The following is a 21606-nucleotide window of genomic DNA, read 5'->3' as shown; positions in this document are numbered from 1 at the left end:
TGAAAGGCTTGTGGCGCATACTCTGGTGGCGCATACTCATACCTACAGTACCATTATCATACGTACCAGCCCTAATTCCAGGCCGTTAGGATGGGGACTTTTTGTCTTCCTGTTGTTTCTCTTCAATATGCGTTAATGTGAGCCCAATGATCAATCCCAGATTTTAAGATCTGGTTATAGTCATCGGCTTTCCATGTAGTAAGTCAGTTAGTCAGTTCACCAACACGATCAATATGAACCCCCCTTGACTTCAGCATTATGCCAATGTTATCCAAGATTATTTGACCAATGAACATTAAACATAACTTTGATGAATGAAGATGATTAAAAATGACAGGATGGGATCAATCGATTATCAGTCATTAGAGTCGCAAGCCCAAAACCTTTGTGTTCACTGCCCGTGTCCACCGCTGACCGGGTGTTAGTGATATCATCATTTTCCCTGAATAGATTATGTGTGTGGTACAGTACTGAAGGCATAAATCATTCCACATTATACCAAGTAAGCAGTCCTGTTTGACCTTGCTTATGATGACAGTCTATATAATTTTATATTTTTGCATATTATTTCCAGTAGTAGAACCATACCACCATTTCAAAATGACATTTCTAACCCTTATACGGCAATCCCCATGACGAAAAGAAAATGACCTGAAAAATATATGTGATGGTATTCACAACATAATGTAGTCATTTCTAAATTTTCTTTGTGTCCAACACAGGAAACTAATTCTTGCTGAAAAAATGGCTACCATAGCTTTCCAAAAAATCCCGTATGACCTATAAAGCTACATTGATAAGTACAGTACTAAAATGTATTCCTCCCCATTCCATTTTTTTCTACTGATCTGCCTATGTGATCACCTCACCATAATTTTGGCTTCTTGTTCAGGAACCATAAGAAGCAGAATGAACAGTACAATGGTCCCTTCCAGACTGGGAGGATTGGAAACCATTGAATCTTCAACCTAGTTGGATGGTTGAAATTGTTGCAATGCAGCATCTGTGGCTGCAATTAATACAATGAAAGCCCAACAGACCTCATTAAATTCTATGGGGTACGTCAGAATCGATAACGGATGCATTACAGCAGTCATGGCCCAATCATTAATGGAAGCCATGATGCTAGTGTGAACAGAGCCTAATTAATATTTATTTCTTCATTGACGATATTACATATCATTACTTCGATTCTTGAAATATGGTATTTATATCATTTCGGTCAGGTGCGAAATTTTTTTTTCAGAAGGTTTATTTTGAACTGGGAGGGACTGTGCACTGAGATAGTCCCATCTAATGTCCCAGTAGGAGAATTTCAGCAGGAAAGGTTCATCATTGGACGTTATTTTGCTAATGACATATGGATCAATTAACATTCTGACCTCTCTCTGTGCTAATCGGAGACGTGTTTAACAAAGAGTGATTTTAGTCTGGAAAATGCTAATTATTTTTTGGGGAACTTAAAACGGTTTTGTTTAAGACTTTGGCATATGGTGTGTGTGAACAGGTTTTCTGCTAATAAAGATATCGCTGTTGGACTACAATCTCTCAAAGAGGATAAGCGGGTGCATTGTTTTTATTTGATTAATTTTATTTATTTAGCTGCCGCTCTCGTTTCCCCTACTGCTTTTATTATCCTTTTTTTTCATTCTCACACTTAATCTCTAAATACCAAATTATTTACTGAATATGCAGCAGTTTATTAAGTGGATTATAGAAGTTTGCCAGCCATGGAATAACTTCATTATTCTGGGTGGTCTCTGTCTAAAGCTTGGTTAATCTCCTGGTAAAAACCGGGTAATCTCTCATTTATGGCTAATATATTCTGTCTATGATCTTGTTCTTCAATTCGACTTTAAAATGCCAATGGGAACCCCACTAATAAAAATGGGCATATTCAATTTCTCTTATTTTTTTTAATATTTTAAGGCTATCTTATGATAAACAGATTTAGCAGAGCTGCATTTATCATATTATTTATTTTATACATTGAGAACTTGTTGAGATAAGATATCGTGATAGATTTAACCGCAGTCCTATGTAAAACAAGAGATAACACAGGATATCATGATGATTTGTGTCAAATAACAAACTCGGCTCTGTAAGTATTACTAGCTTTTATGGAGACATTATTTGTGACTATGTTGCAATACAACAGAAGGAAAAATTCCAATTAATATCTATAGTTAATAATAGCATTGTGTGCCTTATTAGTGGGTTAAATGGAGCATAGGAGAACCTGTGCTAGAGGTATACATCCAAGAGTATCACAATTTCAGTTAACTTTAGGCCTGAGGGTATGTTCACACGCGTACTAAAAAACATCTCCTGCTTTTCAGATGTTTTTAAGCAAATTCACGTTTTTTACGGCCGTTTTTGTAGCTGTTTTTCTATAGAGTCAATGAAAAACGGATCTAAAAATGGCTTAAGAAGTGACATGCACTTCTTTTTAAGGGGCATCTTTTTACGTGCCATTTTTTCAAAACGGCCGCGTAAAAAAATGCCCCGTCAGAACAGAACGCCGTTTTTCCCATTGAAATCAATGGGCAGATGTTTGGAGGAGTTCAGTTTCCGTTTTTTCGGCCGTTTACGGCCCAAAAGACGGCCAAAAATAAGCCGTATGAACATACCCTTACAATTATGATAGATAGATAGATAGATAGATAGATAGATAGATAGATAGATAGATAGATAGATAGATAGATAGATAGATAGATAGATAGATAGGCATTAATATGGAGTTGGTTCCCCTTTTGCAGCTAAAACAGCTTCCACTCTTCTGGGAAGACTTTCTACAAGATTTTGGAGTGCTTGCGGGAATTTTTGCCCATTCATCCAGAAGAGCATGTGTGAGGTCAGACACTGATGTTAGATGAGAGGGCCTGGCTCACAATCTCGGTTCTAGTTCATACCACAGGTTTTCAATGGGGTTAAGGTCAGGGCTCTGTGCGGGTCAGTCGAGTTCTTCCACACCAAACTCACCCAACCACGTCTTTATGAACCTTAAAGAAGTTTCATGGACCTCCAAGATAATAACAATACAACAACAATACATGCGTTCATTAAAAGTGTTCATTGTAATTGCTTTATTAACTAGTGAACATGAATTGAATTGTAGATCAGATGTGAAATAAAATATAACTAATGTGCATTATGCAGATATAATACAATGTTGACATATGCTGCATGTTTGTTACATTTATAAGGCCTTGGCTTTAGATATTTTATTCCATTAGACCACATATATGTTCCTCTTCACAGTCAGTGCAGCAAATCAGCTGTGATTGCTCGGAGACTTCCTGGAGCAATAGATATCTCCTGGGAACAGAGTGTTAAATGAGTCAGAAGTACAAAACAGTCACTAGGAGCGGGAGAACAAAATGAATATATACTAAAAAGACAAAGCGGCTATTTTTGGAAATAATTGGGGCAAATTTACTAAAGGGAGAGATGTGGAGCGAGATGAGCAGTTATTCATGTGCCACTAATACTTTGTGCTACCTTGTACAATATGAACATTGAGTAAATAAGATCCCAACAAAGGTATTAATACAAAATGTTATATTCATTTCTATACATAAATATCTAAACTATGCATTATTTACTCTACTGGTTGTGTCTGTATCAGTGGCATAACTACCGCTGTAGCGACTGCTATGGGGCCCTTGGAATGAGGGGGCCCGTGCCACCATCTGACACGGCCCCCCCATGACCGGTAGCGCCGCTAGCAGCCATTACGGCTGCTACAGCGGTAGCGATGTCACTACAGGCCCGCGCATATATGCATGGGGGGAGCCCGCGCTTGTACATACAAGGGGGGAGCAGGGTGGCAATATATACAAGGGGGGCTGTGTGTCACTACTAAGGGGGGACTGTGTGGCACTACTAAGGGGGGCCTGTGGGGCACTATCTACTAAGGGGGCTGTATTGCACTTTACAAGGTGGGATGACTGTGTGGCGCAATCTACAGGGGGCTGTGTCTGGCGCTATCTACAGAGGAATGTGTGGCACTATATACAAGGGGGGACTGTGTGGCACTATATACAAGGGGGGCTGTATGGCACTATATACAAGGGGAGGGCTCTGTGGCATTATATACAAGGGGGGCTGTGTAGCAGTACTAAGGGGGGGCTGTGTGGCACTATCTAATAGGAGGCTGTATGGCACTATTTACAAGGTGGAGGGCTGTGTGTGGCAGAATCTACGAGGGGGGGCTGTGTGGCACTATATACAAGGGAGGGTGGCTGTGTGGCACTATATACAGGGGGAGCTTATGGCGCGATCTACAGGGAGAGGTGGGGGCATTAGCTACGAGTGGGTTGTGACACTGTCTACAGGGGGGCTGTATAGCACTGTCTACAGGGGGCTGTAAGGCACAATCTACAGGGGACACTATCTACGGGGGGCACTATCTATAAGGGGGGCTGCGTGTGGCACCTAGGGGGGTCTCAGTCAAAAATTTGCTATGGGGCCTAGTCTTTCCTAGTTATGCCCCTGGTCTGTATCTTATATTTTGTTTATATATGGCATGTTATGTTTAGGCTCTGTTGATACTAGTGTCAAGATTCCCATTTTAATAAGATAAATCATGGATATGGCGGCTATGGCTCCTAATATATTCTAATGGATCCCATTGACTTATAAAAAGTCTGCCAGATTTCCATCAAGTATTTATTTCTTTGTACCTGGCCGAGCAACAGAAAGCTGATGGAATGGGACCAAACACTAGAGCCATTTACCATACATTATATCTCACCAGCAAACCTTACAATCTAATTATTATTTAGGGTTTGTGCACTCATTCTCCAATACAGTTGATGTTAAAGGGGTTGACCAATTTGGAAAATACCTATTTGTTAGGGTCAGTTCACATAGCAGATTTTGCATGGAGGATCCCGCCACAAAATCCGCCGCAAAATTATTCCTCCCATTGACTTTAATAGGAGGTTCGAGCAGACTCTGCCCGAAGACCAAGCAGGATGCTTCTTTTTCCCGCTAGCTGAAAATATCAGCTAGCAGATAAAAGAAGCTTCCACATCGTATTGAAATGATTGGGAGGTGGAATTTTGAAGCGGAATCCGCTTCGGGGACTGCCGCAAAAATTCTGCCTTGTGAACAGGGCCTTAGAAGGATTTCCATAAAAAAATAATAAGCTGATCACAGGGTGTCCTTCTGCAGGCACTCCCAACGAACAGCTGTAATCTGCAGGGAAACCTAGCAGCAAGTGTTTCAATTTCCTGTAGTGCCCCCACAGGGGAAATAACGAATTACATAGTTTCCATTAAAACTAATATACCCTCTTGTATAATATATGGGGGTGAGACACTCTTTGTAACTGATCTCCGCTCCTGCTAACTGTTGGAGGTCCTGAATGAGGGCCTGCCCTCTACAGTATGCACAAATAGAATATATTTTTTAAACTAGACAACATTAATGTTACAGTAAATATTAGTAACTCGAGTGAAAGACAGTAAAAAATACGTTTGTCTATTTAGAATTTCCACAGGAGCCACTTGATCTGCCTCTGTGTATGAAATACTGCAAAAATGTTTTGATATATATGCAAGTAACCTGGTTATAAGGAATAGGCAAGTGATAAGCTTTCATTTCAGTTATAATTTCACGTTAAATTCAGTAAATCTCAAGGATGACATCAGATATGGAGGATCTGTGTTAAGAAATAACTTGAAATGCCATACTATAAGAGAATTACAACTTTGGCCCAAATTCTTATACAGTGACCCTACTCTTACATAGAATATTGCTTGCATAACATTCATGCTGCTCTGTTTCCCCATCTCAATCAATGTAAATCTATTGCAGATGAATGTGCTAACAGTAGATGACATTGTAGAGGTCTATGGAAGCTCAACGATAATGCATTTGCTAATGTAAAATGATAAATGATAATTGAGCTGAGAAGTGCTGGAAGAGGTGATTAGTGGAAGGAATACGGCCTTATTTAAATCACTACTGGCCCAAATTCAATGTTATGTTCAGCACTTCTGCACTTCTTCAGCATAATCTACTTTATTGGATGTAACTATTCATGGAACAAAACAACATTTAGCTATTAGACATAGCAAGAAATGAATTGTAGGTCAGAGCAGTGGTTGACCTCCCTAGCAAGGAATGGGCTACCTACCAATGATTCCATTTATCACCTGTAGCATTATATGTCCGGTCATTAAGTTGGTGCTTGTTGATCGTGATGCCTAAAGTCATCTGAGTATTTTTCTTGAATCTAGTAAAGTCAAAGGACTTTGTAGCCTTTAGAGCTCTCAATTTACAAGTCCCAAGAAGAGCTGCATGCATGTCTTTGGGCAAATAATAATGGAAGAGCAGAGTTTGGAAGTCAACCGTCTGATGAGAATTTTTTATTTTTTTAATTAGTTCATTTGTGTTTAAGGACCCAACCTGTTCAGCGTAGGTACAGCTTTAGAAAGCCCAATGATCAGATGTGTTCACCAGGGTGATCTTTGGTCGACCATACCCTTCAGTGCCTAAATAGCCAGCCATGACATATTTTAGTGGACTGGGTCCACCAGAGTGAGAGCCCCTATGTGCTAGCATGGGACCCCCTCTATGACTTCCACATGCCCTAATAGGGCATATGGAGTGGGTTGTAGCCTTTATGAGAAAATCCCTTAAAGAGGACCTGTCACTAGATCATATAAGTTGAACTGGTTAATTGACCTAAATAGCGCTGTCTTCCTGATTCCAGCGTTGTTTTTTTTTTTTTATAGACCCCCATCATTCCAGAGATATGGCTCACTGTTGTGGTATTGTGTTAGCTCCCTATATGCTAATTTGCTGTAGTTGTCGAACAGGGTGGCGCTAGCATCTCTGCCTCTGATGCTGACCAAACACCATGAGGCAACTTGAGGGTAGTTCAAGTCCTGTTGGCTAACTACAGCAAATTAGCATATAAGAGCCAACACAACAGTGGGCCATATCTCTGGAACGGGATGGAGGGTCTACGAAAAAAAACACAGCGCTGGAATCAGGGAGACAGCGCAATTCAAGTCAGTTGACCAGTTCAACTTATATGACTTCATTACAGATCCTCTTTAAATTGTCCCTTGATGAAACCCTATGAAGTCAACCATTGAATGGGATGACGCGAATATATATATATATATATATATATATATATATATATATTCTCTACATTTTGAAAAGGTGCAGCATGGTGACTCAGTGGTTAGCGCTGCTGCCTTCGTTACTTCACTAGGGCCATGTGCTTGGAGTATAAGTTTTGCATGTTCTCACCATAATGGTGTGGGTTTTCTCTGGAAACCCCACTTTCCGAACACCAAAATATATTGTCATAACTGACTACCTATGTATTATGGTCTTAATTTGTCATTGCTTCATATAATTCGGAAATCAAAATGGAAGTCCCACTGGGGACAAGGAATAGCGGGTCTTGTGCTATTGAATATGTTGGTGCTGTACAAATAATAGATAATATACCATAGAGGGGTTCTCCTTAAGACAACCCCTCACCATTTACAATTCTTTATTATTGGACGAACCGAGATGAACTTGTAAAAAAAAAGGTTCTTTTATTTATGCCGCATTCTATTTCTGGTACCAATCCCATCTCTTTGACCAGATACAACATAGGCTAGAAGAGACCCGGAAACGTGTTAATTCTCTAAATCCCCACTGCTAAAATACTATGCAAAGTCTTCACTCAAAGATTTGTACATTAAGCAGTTCCAAGCTGTGCAGGGAATTCACTTCTCAATTAGTAAAGGCAAACTCAGCAGATACAGGAATATTGTCCAGTGCTTAGAACACCTCTTAGGTCATTATTCACCTGCTATACACGGTAAAAATAGTTTTGTGTTCCTGGAGTCTTGTCTTTCTTACAAACTGCTCATTATTGATCATAAAACTCACATTTATTTTACACTTTGCAAAAAATATTCATATAACCTAAATTGCAAGTTTGGCACACTGATAAAAATCACGATTGGGGTACAGCGGACTATCCTTTCATTCTCTGTGGGACTGATGGGAATAGCCGAGTACAGTGTAAGGCTATCTCAGTCAACCCTATAGAGAATACATGGAGCAGTAGTGTGCACGTGTGTTCACCACTCCTTTACAACGGAGAACATGGGACTCTCGTTTTTATGATCGCCGGTGATCCTGTGGATGGGTGATAAATTATTTTCATAGAAAACACCTTTTAGGTGAAAACATTAATATGCTTGGATACATTTTTGCTAATTCAAAAACTGGTTTGGTGTGGGGGGTTATGAGTAACACTAAGGGACCTTCCACAGCTTCAGAGACATAGAGGGACCTATCTTTTAGCCATTGATTAGAGCTTGTTATTATACTGCTGTGACTGAAGGGGAGAGAGCTTTTTAATTTAGTGTCTGGTCCCAGAACTATTCACATGGCTCCTCATCTTTAAATTCTGGTGGAATGGGGTTGATGTTGGTTACCATACTCATTATACAGTATGTAAAGTTATTATTATTATCATCATCATTATTGATAAAATAATTATTAATTTGTGTTAGAACTACCACTGAAATCGGAATTTGGAAGCAGCTAAAAATAGTAAAACAAAACTTCTAGTTCTCGATCCGCGTTCTTCAAAATTTAGGACAGAATGTTACAGTTCTGGCAGCTTCTTTGAGAACTTACTGGGAACATATGCTTTTATTTTTCTTTCCTTGGGGTACTGAAGAACATGAAACTAATGGCTTATTTATAATTGACTTGTTTCTTCTTACTTTTAGAAGCCAAGAGCATTCAGTAATGCATTTTCACACATTGTTAGTCTGATTCTTAAATATTCATCTGTATAATGTTGGCGCCTATTGACAACGTTGCAGAAATGACACACAGAATTGTCCAAACAATAAGGTTCTTAGTTGTCATTGAAGTTGTGCATGTTTCCTCCCAACTAGCTGTTCATGGAAATTGTCACACATTTTCCTTTTGGCATTCCTACATATGGATGACAGATTGTTCCCAACTGTAGGAATATGGACAATTGCCATATTTAAATAATATTACTAATGCATTCGCCAATCCGATCCATTTTATATAATGTACAGGAAGCAAACCTGGAAGATTGAAGTACTCAGGGTAGGTCCTAAATACTAGACCCCAACTCATTTGTGCCTTTAACTCAAAGTCGGCATCCACACCATAATCCAAACCACACAGTCTATACCATATATCCTTCCTGAAACCCAAATTAGATTGTCTAAAGTTGAATCATAAGTTTGTCAGATACCCATACCCTCAGAATGTCACTATAGATGATGAGGTATGTTGTGCTAGCATGATCAGTTCAGCTACAGTGGCCAGAAGACTACACAGTAGCAGGTGGTAAAAAAATAAATTTTAGCAAGTGGCACCAAACATAGATATGGCAAGTCAGAGATCAACCCCAAAGCATGTCCTTATGTTGTTTTTACCCCAGTTAGGTTGTTTAAGGAACACCTCTAATACCTCTACATGTTTTAAACCCTTCCATGTGACCTTATAACTAAGAAACCATAAAATGGTTGTACCATAAAAGGCCTCCCTAAAAATAATCTAATCACATGTTATCGTCCCGCTGCTGTGACTCCCAGCGATCAGCTGCAATCTAAGGGGAAACCCGATATGTTCAATTCTCCTGCAGCGCCACTAAAGGGGAAATTGAGCATTGCACAGTTCCCATTGAAATATATATATATATATTCTCAGACAAGCCGAGTCCTCCAGAAATAGAGGCGCTCTTTGTAGCTGCTTTCGGCTCCATATAGTTGATGAAGCATATGAATGAGTGTATTCGATCTATTAATTTAGAATAACTAAAAAGGGTATTCCGGAGCAGGACAAACTTTATTGTTGCCCAGGGCAGTCGTCTCAGAATGCATTCCACCACCCTTGGTCCCTGAAGTTCCGCATGATAGATGTTGGATGGACAATCATTTTTTAAATTGTCCCCTTTTCACACGGTGTGATACGTATAAATATCTTGTTGGACCATTTTTCCTAACCCACTTACATTCTTCTCGAGCTCATAACCTTACATCTAGTGCATCATCCACACTTCATGGATTACTATCCCCCATCGACATTTACGGATCTGCCACCCATAACCTTATGCCTGTCCTGTACTTGTATATTTGGCTAGAAATTCTGCTCTTACATTCAGATTCACTTTAACTATTGTTTTTGCATATATGTCAGACTGAGTCACTTTACGTATTTTTTATTACCTCTGAACTGATGTTTTCTCGTTTTTTGCTAGTGGAAATGCCAGTCAAGGCCAAATTATCCTGTGTACTGCTTGTTTGTCAGTTTATTATGACAAAAGCCGAAATGTAGAGATGGATTCTGTCATTCAGCGAAGAACAAAGGGAATGTTATTTTCTTCTTTGTCAGAGATGTATTTCATTGTGATATTTTTTGTTTGTTCAGCTTAGTGTTTGAACAGATGTACTGTGTATGACTGAGCATAAGCACTCTTGATTTATACACTTACAATTGCAGTTTGTTCACTCTCAACACCTTTCCGGTACCATTTGGATTGGGTAGTTAGTGACATTGACATGGCTTTGCTGACTTACCACCTTCAAGGACAGTGCCTCACTATGTATTTGAGAGTCAAACACTATCCAAAATGTAATGTAATCCATCCAGTCTGCAGAAGTAGGTACAGCGTTTCTAGCAATAGTAAGATTTTCATAATTGGGATTATAGGATTATTACTTCATAGTATATATTTGGTTAGCATTATAGTAGATGGCTAGGTGTTAAGAAATCTATATGATTTCCTTACCAACATGAGCCAATAAGTTGAATAGTAAAGCTACCATTATCTTGTCCAGAAGAAAAGAATGACAACGAAAACTGTAGTGTCTTACCTCTGTATTAGAGGCAGCTCGATGGACCACCCCATGATGGCCATTATTTATAGAGAAAAAAAGGAATGATGCATGTGCCATGTGAATTGCATATTACACTTGAGGATTTTATGGACATTTCCATCAGTACAATCCTCGCAACCGCCATTAAGAATACTTCTCCCAGCCGGTTGAGGAGCAGCATTGTTGCCTAGTGTGCCGTGCACCAGGCAGCAGTGCCTTCTACAGGTGTAAATGCTGCCCATACCAGTCATGCCACTGTTAGCAATGATTTTTACGTTGGCATGATCAATGAGGAATTATGATAATCGTTAGTTTTATCAATTATCTTTTCCTTCATCACACTGGGCAACCATTATTACGACCATTTGGAAAAAAGCAAATAATGAAGATAATTGGCCAATGGCTCTTAGCAAAGATAAGATATTTGGTTCACCTATGTAAAATATAACATGCTGTAATATTATAATAATTGGAGCCATACTGTATGAGATAAGACTAAAAGAGATATTCATCTCTGCTATATCGGTCCGATTCTTTGTATTTCTAGAAAGCTGGTTGCTGGTTAAGGTATTTCATTAACCTTTTTATCCACAATTTTAAGTGAGATGGAAATAGATAGAGGCATCGGTCTGAGAAGTCTGGGTCATCTTTTCGTTCAAAAGACCCGCTGGGTGATAAATGTGAAGAATCATTCAACGTGACGACATATTTTTCATCATTACTCCACTCCATTAAAAGATGGTGCAGTTACATTGATTCCAACCAGGGGGTATAATTCGCCATTAATAGACTTATATAGCTCATTGACAATAGAGGTCTAAAGCCAATCACATGAATTTACCACAAGCCAAGAAGAAGTAGGAACATTTGTTGTGTATAAAATAGCCAAAAACAGACACAATTCTTATCAATAAAAAATAGCACAACAACTCTCTTAGGATATGTTCACACGCTTAACAAAAAACGACTGTAAAATACGGAGCTGTTTTAAAGGGAAAACGGCCTCTGATTTACAGTCGTTTTTTATGCATCAAGAGTTTTTTTTAATGCGTTTTTTACGGCCTTTTTTGGAGCTGTTTTCCTATTGACCCAATGAAGAATGGCTCCAAAAACGGCTCAAGAAGTGACATGCACTTTTTTTACAAAGTGTTTTTTTACGGCCACGTAAAAACCACCCGAAGGAACGGAACACCGTTTTTCCAATTGAAGTCAATGGCCAGATGTTTGGAGGCGTTCAGCCCCCATATTTTCAGCCGTTTGAACGTCTGCAAATAGGCTGTGTGAACATTCCCTTATAGGGAGATATGACTAAAGCTTATTTTCATTGTTTACACTACGAGGCCGTCTATTGCAAAATGTTTTTTCTGATCAATATACCTCAGAAGGCATCTCCATGTTATGAGATACAATTTATTATACTCTGAAGAACAAACCCAATGTATTGAAATGTAAAACAATTACTCAGCAAAATTCCCCCCATTATTTATTCAGTGTCCATAATTATCTCCATCTCTCTTTAGACAACACATTAATGAGTTTCTGAATATACTTGGCTTAGCCCAAAGGCAAGTGAACATTTTTAATGAACATCTATAATCATCTGCAATAATATATTATAATATGTTGTCTAAGGATGCATCAAATTCATATTCTGCAATTCAGCTGAATAACCGATTCTGATGGAGACCACGCCAATCTGAAGTCTAATTTGCATATTAAGATTAAGTTAAACAAGAAGGGATTATTTTATTAAAACAATTTTTTCATCTTTGGTTCCTAATACTATAAGGTGGTATTATGTGCATTACAATATTGTGAAACTGCAATAAATTAAGAGGAACTAACATGCTGCTTCAGACCGCGTCGTTCACTAAAATGGTTTGCTTTCACAAATTTTCTCAAACCTTTCAGAAACACTGATGATGGCAAACAGGGGGCGCTATATGGTTTTGCCAAGGAAAGGGTGGAAAGTCCTCAAGAAATATGGATGATTTTTTTTTTTTCTTAATTTGGAATCAAAGGGAACACAACAGCGGTGATTGCCTTAGATAGAGGTTATGTCTGATAAAGAGAAGTTCCACCATCATGTCAAAACGAGATGGACGTTCCCATATATATGCTCTACAGAACATGGACATGTTTTCAAATGTGCTCAGAAGTACTCCAATTCCTTCTGGGTATTTTCCGCTACTAGTCTGTATCGCTACCTCACTCCTCGATCATGTACATGATTAGAAACTCTGTATGTTAATGCCGGGAAAAAAATATTAAGTTATATACAGTATGCACACAGTTGTATTATGGATCCATGTTTTACAGATCTATAATGACAGCCATAGACTGCTAGGGGCTTATATTGTACCTCCCTGTGCCTCTAAAATTCATACAAAATCTGTGAGAATAAATTGTGGTATGTTACGTGCCATAATACAGAAGTATTCCCCCTTACAGGTGTTTTTCTATCAGACATTTATGGCATATCCACAGGATATGTCATAAATGTCAGATAGATAGGTGCATATCCCAGAGGAGGGACCCCCATCTCTAGAACAGGGTCCCCTAAACACCTTTCTACTGCTCTAGGTCGTGGCTGAAGCGTGTGATTTCCGACCATGAATTACGGAAACAGCGTAGCTCAGCCGTAACTCCCATAGTAGTGAATGGCAGATACGGAAGCAGCGTAGCATGCGAGCTACGCTGTTTCCGTAATTCATGGTTGGTAATCCTGGTCGGTCAGCAACAATATAGAGCAGTAGAAAAAAGTTTAGGGGGCCCCTATTCTAGAGATAGGGGAGGTGGGACCCGCATCTATCTGACATTTATGACATATCCTGTGGATGTCATAAATATCTCTGATAAGAAAACCCCCTTAAAAAAAATTCTTCTAGTGAAGAATACGTTTTTTCTTTATAGAGGCAACACACAGCGGCACATTGACTGCCTATAAATCCATAATATGGCACCATATGGACTCTGTATGCCACCATATAGGGTCTGTACACTTATTTCTTTGCTTCCTAACTATACATTAGGTCAAGAGTACCAATGGTTGTCTACTGAAGGTCCACTTGGTTCTCCAATATTTGCAGATATCAATTAAAAGAAAAGTCTTACCTATGTCTTTAAGTCTCAGTTTATTGTTTGGTTTGAGGAACCCGCTGTAAATAGGTAAAAAAAAACACACTTGTATTTATTTCATAAGGTAATTGATATATTTTTACCCCAACAATGTTTTTGTACTTCTTACAGACAATGTCTTCAATGATTATGTAATTTCATTTCTGTTTCCATCAGAAAAGGCGGCATAATTGCAGCTTATTATTCTAATGTACATATAAAATTCACTTTGTGTTCATTTACCCAGTACTGAGATTACATTTAACAAATTTCGAAAGCTTGGAGCAACCCATGTATGAAATAACTTACAGACCATTGTAGTTGCTTTCAGAATATAAAAGTGAAATTAAATCAATTTTCTTTAGTGTAAAAATCATTCCGCCTAAAACAACATTATATATATATATATATACACGCTGCAGATCATTAACTGTCCGTTGTTCTAGAACATGTGACTGTACAAGATGTTAGGCTATGTTCACACAGCGAAATTGCTGCAGATCTTCCATTTGGATTTTAACAAATGTCATCCACACGCTGCAGAAAATTTCCATGCAGAAATAGACCTGAGGAATGGAGAGGATTTGTTGTCGATTTTTCCCATTGAGTTCAATGAGAAAGAGAAAATCCACATCAAACGTCAAATGTTGTGCTTTTTTTTTTCTTTCCTAGCTGCGATTCCGCAGCAATAAAATTGCAAGTAAAAAAAAATACTCTATTTTTACTTTATAAAACAAAATACAAATCTTATGTCCCCTGGCGCCCCCGTAGTGGCATGTCTCTGCTTTCTTGGATGGTCACTATGTGGTCAGCCTTTTGGGATGATGTTTTGTCCCATGTAGCCCCTGCAGCCAATCCCAGGCAGCTGTCCTTACCGTAACGCCAGGGGAGGGGAGTATGGTATTCTTTCTTTTATCCCGACTTCTATTTTCCGCAGCGAAAATTCCGGCTGAAAATATGCACCAAAACAAACAATATCTATTGCAGAGTTTTCAGCAGGAAATCCGACCCGTATGATCCTAACCTTAATGGAAAATAGTCCCTTTCTGTAGAGTAGTAGGAAAATTTCTATACTGTAAACTAAGACCTTGTTTACACGTTGTGGATTCTGTCAGAATTCAGGTGCACCTTTTGTACCTAAAATCCAGATAGATCCTGTAACTATTCCCTCGGCAAAGCTTATAAGTGGGGTATTTTATGCCACATTCACCAACTTGTCCGTGTGTGGATTCACATGCCGATCCTCGGTAGAGATATGAGTTTCAGCTGTGTGTTTCTGCTGCGGATTATTTTCACAATCCACAGTGGATTTCTCTAGTACATATCCTTACCAAGTTAACATACACTAAAGGTCCTTTCCCTGGCATCCAGATCACCAACGTAATGGAGGTCGTCTCCAGTCTCCAATAGTTTTACAAATCATATAGTGTTTTATGCCTAGTGTAGGGCCTGAGTGGTGGTGCATGATACAGAGATTCAGAGAACACTCAAATTCAATTTGTGTCAGGCACCCCCCCTCCCCCCTCCATCAGATAACACATAACTTCAGTTTTGCCCGGAGTGATTCTTTCATATTTACCCAACATTTTATATCACTACCCCAACACTATCTCGCACTTTTGATAATTTAGACCCTGAAAAGTCTGGAAAATTAGGTGATTCCAGATTAAGGCCGGGTTCACACAGAGTTTTTTGCAGGCGGAAATTCTGCCTCAAAATTCAGTTTGGAAGTTTGAGGCAGATTTTCCTCTCCCTGCACGCCGATTTTCACAGGCATTAAGATTCCACGAAATACGCTTTCTCTTACTCCCATTGATATCAATGGGATGTCAGCGGCATAAAACGCCCGAAGATAGGACATGTCCCTTCTTTCTCCCGCGAGACGGTTTTACCGCTCGCGGGAAAAAGCCGCCTCCGCCTCCCATTGAAATCAATGGGAGGCATTTTCGGGCCATTTTTGACGAGTTTTGCGGCACGGTTCCCGCGTCAAAAAACTCTGTGTGAACTTACCCTTAAATTGAGTTTGGGACTATTTTTGACAGATGTTTTACTATCCAGATACCCACATTTTGGATTAGAGTAAATTTACTTGTTGCAAAGGATGCACATTTTCAAGATAAAAAGCAAAGTACAGATCTTTCTTTATCAATATATCAGACCAGTGACCTCTGCTGTTTGTGTAGAGATATGGACTGTACAATGTATTTCCAATATTGTGATGAAAAATGTCTCCACAAAGTGCATCTGTAATAATATTTAAGTGCCTAATGCTATGGTGGGTGTACCAGTAATATTGGGTTGAGCCAACATGATGTAAATTCCTTCACCTATTGCGTGCCTGTGTGTCATGTACAAGGCTCTAATTTCTACAAAAAGTTGTACATTCCAATCATTATGATAAACAAGGTCATATTCCATTAATAATAGGTATTCCTATATTTTTTTTATTTTGATGATTGAATACAGTAAGGTGGGGGTAACATGACGACTTTTGGTCACGTGCAAATTGTGGTAAAATTGTAGGATTATCACAACACAACCTCAATCTTACCCTATGGCAGACCAGATCGCTAGGTCTAGCATGCTTGGATATTTAGTGCATTTGGTAAAAGGATGGCACATACAGTGGATGACACGGGCTTCAATGAGGCTTCTGTGTTCTACTGCTATGTGTATGTTATAGAATCTATACATTTATGATAATGGAACAATGTGTGATGTCACTATACATAATTAGGGTAACAAGTGTTATAGCGCTCTGTCTAATCTGGGTAACATGGCGTCTCAGTCGCTGGCACTGCTACGTTCAGCACGGGGTCTTGTGTATGAGTCTGTACAGGACATTATCTGCTTAAAGTCTCTGTTTTCTCCATATTTCTTCAGATTCTCCAGGTTTCTCTAGAAACTTGTGTTAACAGAATTATGTTAATTGACTTCCTATTGACTGAAATTGTGCGCCTGCAGGGAACCATTTTTATGTGAGTGAATATATTTGCTGCAATGTACTACTCTAGAATATGCAGACCTTATGTAAGTAACAGATATTGTATCAACTTGTATAGATTTAGAAAAAATTTAGCAATAGTCTATCAATAAAAATGTATCCATGGCAATAAATATGGTCTCATTAAAGGTACCAAGGCTAAAATGCAGTTTTTTTTTTATGGGGCCCGACCTACAATGCTGTTAAAAAGTATTTGCCCCTCACTTGATTTCTTCTGTTTTCTAATTTGTTACATTTAAATGTTTCAGATCATCCAAGTAATTTTAATATAAGACAAAGACAACACGAGGAAACATAAAATGCAGCTTTTAAATGATCATTCCATTTATTGAGGATAAAGATTTATTCCAAACCTAGATCACCCATGTGAAAGAGTAATTGCCCCCTAAAATAATAACTGGTTGTGCCACCCTTGGTAGTAATAACTGCAATGAAACATTTGTGATAACTTGTGATGAGTCTTTTACATCGCTGTGGAGGAATTTTGGCCACTCTTCTTTGCAGAATTGTCTTAATTCGGCCACATTGGAGGGTCTTCATGTATGAACTGCACGTTTAAGGTCTTGCCACAGAATCTCATTGGGATTCCTGTCAGGACTTTGACTCGGCCATTCCAAAACCATCATTTTGTTTCTTTGGAGCCATTCAGAGGTGGACTTGCTGGTGTGCTTTGGATTGTTGTCCTGCTGCATATCCCAACTGCACTTGAGCTTTAGGTTACGAACTGACGGGCGGGAAATCTCCATCAGGATTTCCTGATACTGAGCAGAATTCATGACTCCATCAATTATGACAAATCATCCAAGTCCTGCAGAAACAAAGCAGCCACGACCATCCCACTACCAGCACCATGTGTGATCGTAGGTGCGATGTTCTTATGGTGGAGTGCGGTGTTAGCTTTATATCAGAAGTAACGAGACTCGTCTCCTCCAAAAAGTTCAATCAATTACTCATCAGTCCACAGAATATTATCCAAAAAGTCTTGGGGGACATTCAGATGTTTTTTGAGAAATGTGAGACGAGCCTTTGTGTTTTTTTTGGTCAGCAGTGGTTTGTACCTTGCAACAAAATTTTTTGTCTAGTGTCATTCTTATTGTGGAATTATTTACATTGGCCATGACTGATGCCTGTGGTTCTTTAGATATTTGTCTGGGTTCTTTTGTGACCTCCTGGAGAAGTTGTTGATGTTCTCTTAGTGAAATTTTGGTAGGGCAGCATCTCCTGGGTAGATTCATCACTGTTTCAAGTTTTCTTGGCTCTCACTGTGGTTCACTGCTACCAGACTGACTTATGAATTTGTTGGCACCACCAGCAGCATCACGTACTATATACCTCAGTAACTTTTGTTATGCTCCAACTTTCCTCCAACTTTCCTATTTCTGAGCATTATGAATTGTGAAATTAAATAACTAATTGAGGATGAAATCTAGTAATTTTAAGTAGCAGTTAACGCCTTTTACCTACATATTCTCATGTTCTTGTAAAGTCTACATGTCGTATCAAATCAGTACAACCCGGGGGTAAGCTCTATGGGCTAATATTTAAATGTTCAATTAGTAGAGGGTCTAACTAATGGAACCCTAAAAATTACTTGAATGAGGGAACGCAGATTCTACTTCATTCCTACCAGTGTGTCTGTGGAGTAGAAGAATTGTATGGAGGGATTTCCGAGAATGTGACCTGCCACTCTGTAGAAGTCGATGGAAGTTACGTAAACAGCTGAATGAGCGACCTCCTCTTCACATAGCTCCTCTACATCCAGAAAGTTGTGGTGGGAAGGACGAAGGACTGTGGTCCCTTGTTATAGCACTCATTGGTGGTCCCAGCGATTGAACCTTCACCAATTTGAAATGTTAAACCTAGGCTGTAGATAGTTGATGAATGTTAATGGCTGAAATACCCCTTTAGCTTCAGTATCACAGTTTTTAATTTTCCAAGTCAATGAAAGGCATACTTTTCCCTGATAATTTTCAAATTATCACTATGCAAACTATTTCATTTCATTCCACTACTCAAAAGACTGCAGGATCTATTTCAAATACAATCTGCCAGCTAATATTCTTATTATTAAGGTAGAAGACTATTTTAATCTCAGTTCACTAGAATGACACAAAAATAATAGCATCAATTTAGCAAGTTCTTCCAAAGTCTTACCCTCCTATTATTGCCTTACACAGTGGCATATGAATAAGTGGCATCAGATTAGACTCAATGCTAATGCAACCATTGCTAGAATGAAAGGTAGAATTTTTGTAAAAATATAATAGTAGTATTTCTTTGTGGGTAACATAAGGGCACCATCATGCGAAATTCAATGCGAAAAGGTTATTAAAGAGCAAAAAGTGAGAGCGGATGGTTGAAGCATTCAGTGTTTTGTTCTTTTCTTTTGGCAGAGGTGTTATTGCTCGAGCTGTCAGCGATAGAAACGTCTGACCTTACTGTAGACTTTTATTTTTTTAAATCCAAGATCTGAATCAAAGAGTTGGTAAGAAAAATTAATTAAAATAATATTGAATACCACAATTTCTGGTGTGTGGAGTTAGTGTCAACCTTTTCTGACCTTGGGCAAATCGCTTTATATCCCTATGCCTCAGGCACCACAACAATTGCATTGTAAGCTTCACCAGGTATGAAGACTTTGTGGTTGCTATGAGGTATTCCCACAATAGCCATCTCAATGTCTCCGATGTAAAAAAAACAAAAACCGATTAGTCACTTGGGTGTTAATTGCACTGGTAAGGTAGATGCCCACCTTTTCATAAACCTCATTCCCAACGTTAGATGTGTTTTTCATTTTAGTCACCCATAATAGTCCTGAAGTTCTTCAATAACCTCATAGTTGACTGTAACAGCTATATAAAGCTGGTAAAATGTACCCCTGGTGCCACTGTTATTACCATAATCGACACATACCGTATGTAAAATAAATACCTACTACAAAACCGCAAAACTTCATGGCCCATATGAACCAGGTATATTACTGATTGTCTATCACTATTATTGAATCGATGGGGTAACTTAGTGCCCAACTGTGAAATACCTAAATTTTTACAAACAAAATTCCTATATTTTTTTCACCTTCATGCAACTTTAGCTTATTCTCTTGTACAGTATATGCCCTTCTCCAGTCTTTTCTAACACTATAACTATACAGTATATTATTTTCTTCTCTTTTGTTTTGTGCTATATATTTATATTGTACTTCAAGCAAAACAGAGATTAATGTAATGTGATAATGATGAGTAATATTAGTTATAGTACTGTTCATAAAGAGTTTTTCTCACCATGACAACCACTTTTTTTTACACTAATGCCTACCCGGTGTTCATTTCATCATTATGGGTCTAGCTTCAGAAATCCTGGCGAATCAGCTGTTATAGCAGGAAGAAGCTCTGGTCGCCCATACATCTCCACTTCAGGTAAATGTCGCATTATATGCCTGCCTAATCAAATGAATGGCTTCTCTACAGCATGAGCTCGATTTGCTCTGGTTTATTAAGGCAGTCCTGAAAGGGGACCCCTCTCTATGAAGTCCATATGCCCCAATAGGACATGTGGATAGAGGTTGTCATAACTAGACACCCCCTTTTAACATCCTACCGAATATATTATAATAATAATAATAATAATAATAAGAAGAAAGATATATATATATATATATATATATATATAAATAACATGTTAGAAAGATACATCAAGATATTTGCTAAAAGCAGCAGGAGAACATGTACAGTACAATTAAATAAATTAAAGTCGTCCGAAGGTAGACCACCTCTTTATTGTCCAATTATGTTTCTATTCTTAGATGAGTGTTCTGTGTGATATTTTTTATGTTGACTGCAACACTACTTTTGTCCTATTTCAATAGTCAAGTCAATTTATGTGCAGACATCTGGCGTACAATGCACTTAAGATTCCCTATTCCATAGAGCATATACTTCCTTTTTAAATATGCATGAACTATTGTTTAGCAAATCTACTTTACCATGTCAAAATAGTATTAAGTGTAATGCATTGATGATCCACAATTAGATGGAAAAAAGAGAGACTAGATCCCGGGCATTTAACTCTAAAATGGATATTTTACACAATTTCAGAGATTTGTATAATGTAGGGATAAGTGTGTGAAATGGGAAACAGAAAGTGTTATCCCAATCTCCTCTCACATAATCCACCCGTGATTGCATTTTAAGGACATTGGGCTTTGCCTTGCTAAGTGGACAGAACGGCATGGACTGTTTAAATCTAGGATTTCTGTGGCTTTAGGATTTATTCAAGTTGATAGCCCTTCATGAGATTTATTTCAAGTATCTGCTATGAATACCAGTATAAAATGCATTATATTCTATCATTTACATTTATCCAATACTTTAGACTACATACTCCACAGAATTTTTAAAGGGGACAGCTCATATCTGAGTGGAACATTTGAAATTAAATTAACCAGTACATGAACAAGAACTTTACCCCTTTAAAGATGTTGTCCAGGATCAGAAAAAAGGGTATGGAATTTTTCCCCAGATACATCGCCACCCATGTCCATTTTCCATGTCTTGCATCTTAGTCCCAGTCACTTGAATCAGGATGAGTTGC

General features: G+C 38.5%; 1 protein-coding gene and 1 long non-coding RNA gene across 16 annotated transcripts in view; one reads left to right on the top strand and one right to left on the bottom strand.

Annotated features, from left to right (window-relative positions):
• LOC142741547 (uncharacterized) overlaps positions 1-16659 on the bottom strand; it is a 46152-nt gene extending 29493 nt beyond the window's left edge. The window contains exons 1-2 of the long non-coding RNA XR_012881188.1: positions 16561-16659; positions 14007-14050 (exon numbers count right to left, since the gene is read on the bottom strand). This is a non-coding gene — a long non-coding RNA (uncharacterized LOC142741547). The remainder of the gene's footprint in view (positions 1-14006; positions 14051-16560) is intronic.
• Positions 1-21606, top strand: part of ROBO2 (roundabout guidance receptor 2) — a 962581-nt gene that overhangs the window by 623707 nt on the left and 317268 nt on the right. The gene's annotated exons all lie outside the window — the stretch shown is intronic.

Source organism: Rhinoderma darwinii, chromosome 2 (assembly GCF_050947455.1).
Source record: "Rhinoderma darwinii isolate aRhiDar2 chromosome 2, aRhiDar2.hap1, whole genome shotgun sequence".
Classification (NCBI taxonomy): domain Eukaryota; kingdom Metazoa; phylum Chordata; class Amphibia; order Anura; family Rhinodermatidae; genus Rhinoderma; species Rhinoderma darwinii.
The sequence above is the reverse complement of the archived record's forward strand: the minus strand, read 5'-3'. Positions and strand labels throughout refer to the sequence as shown.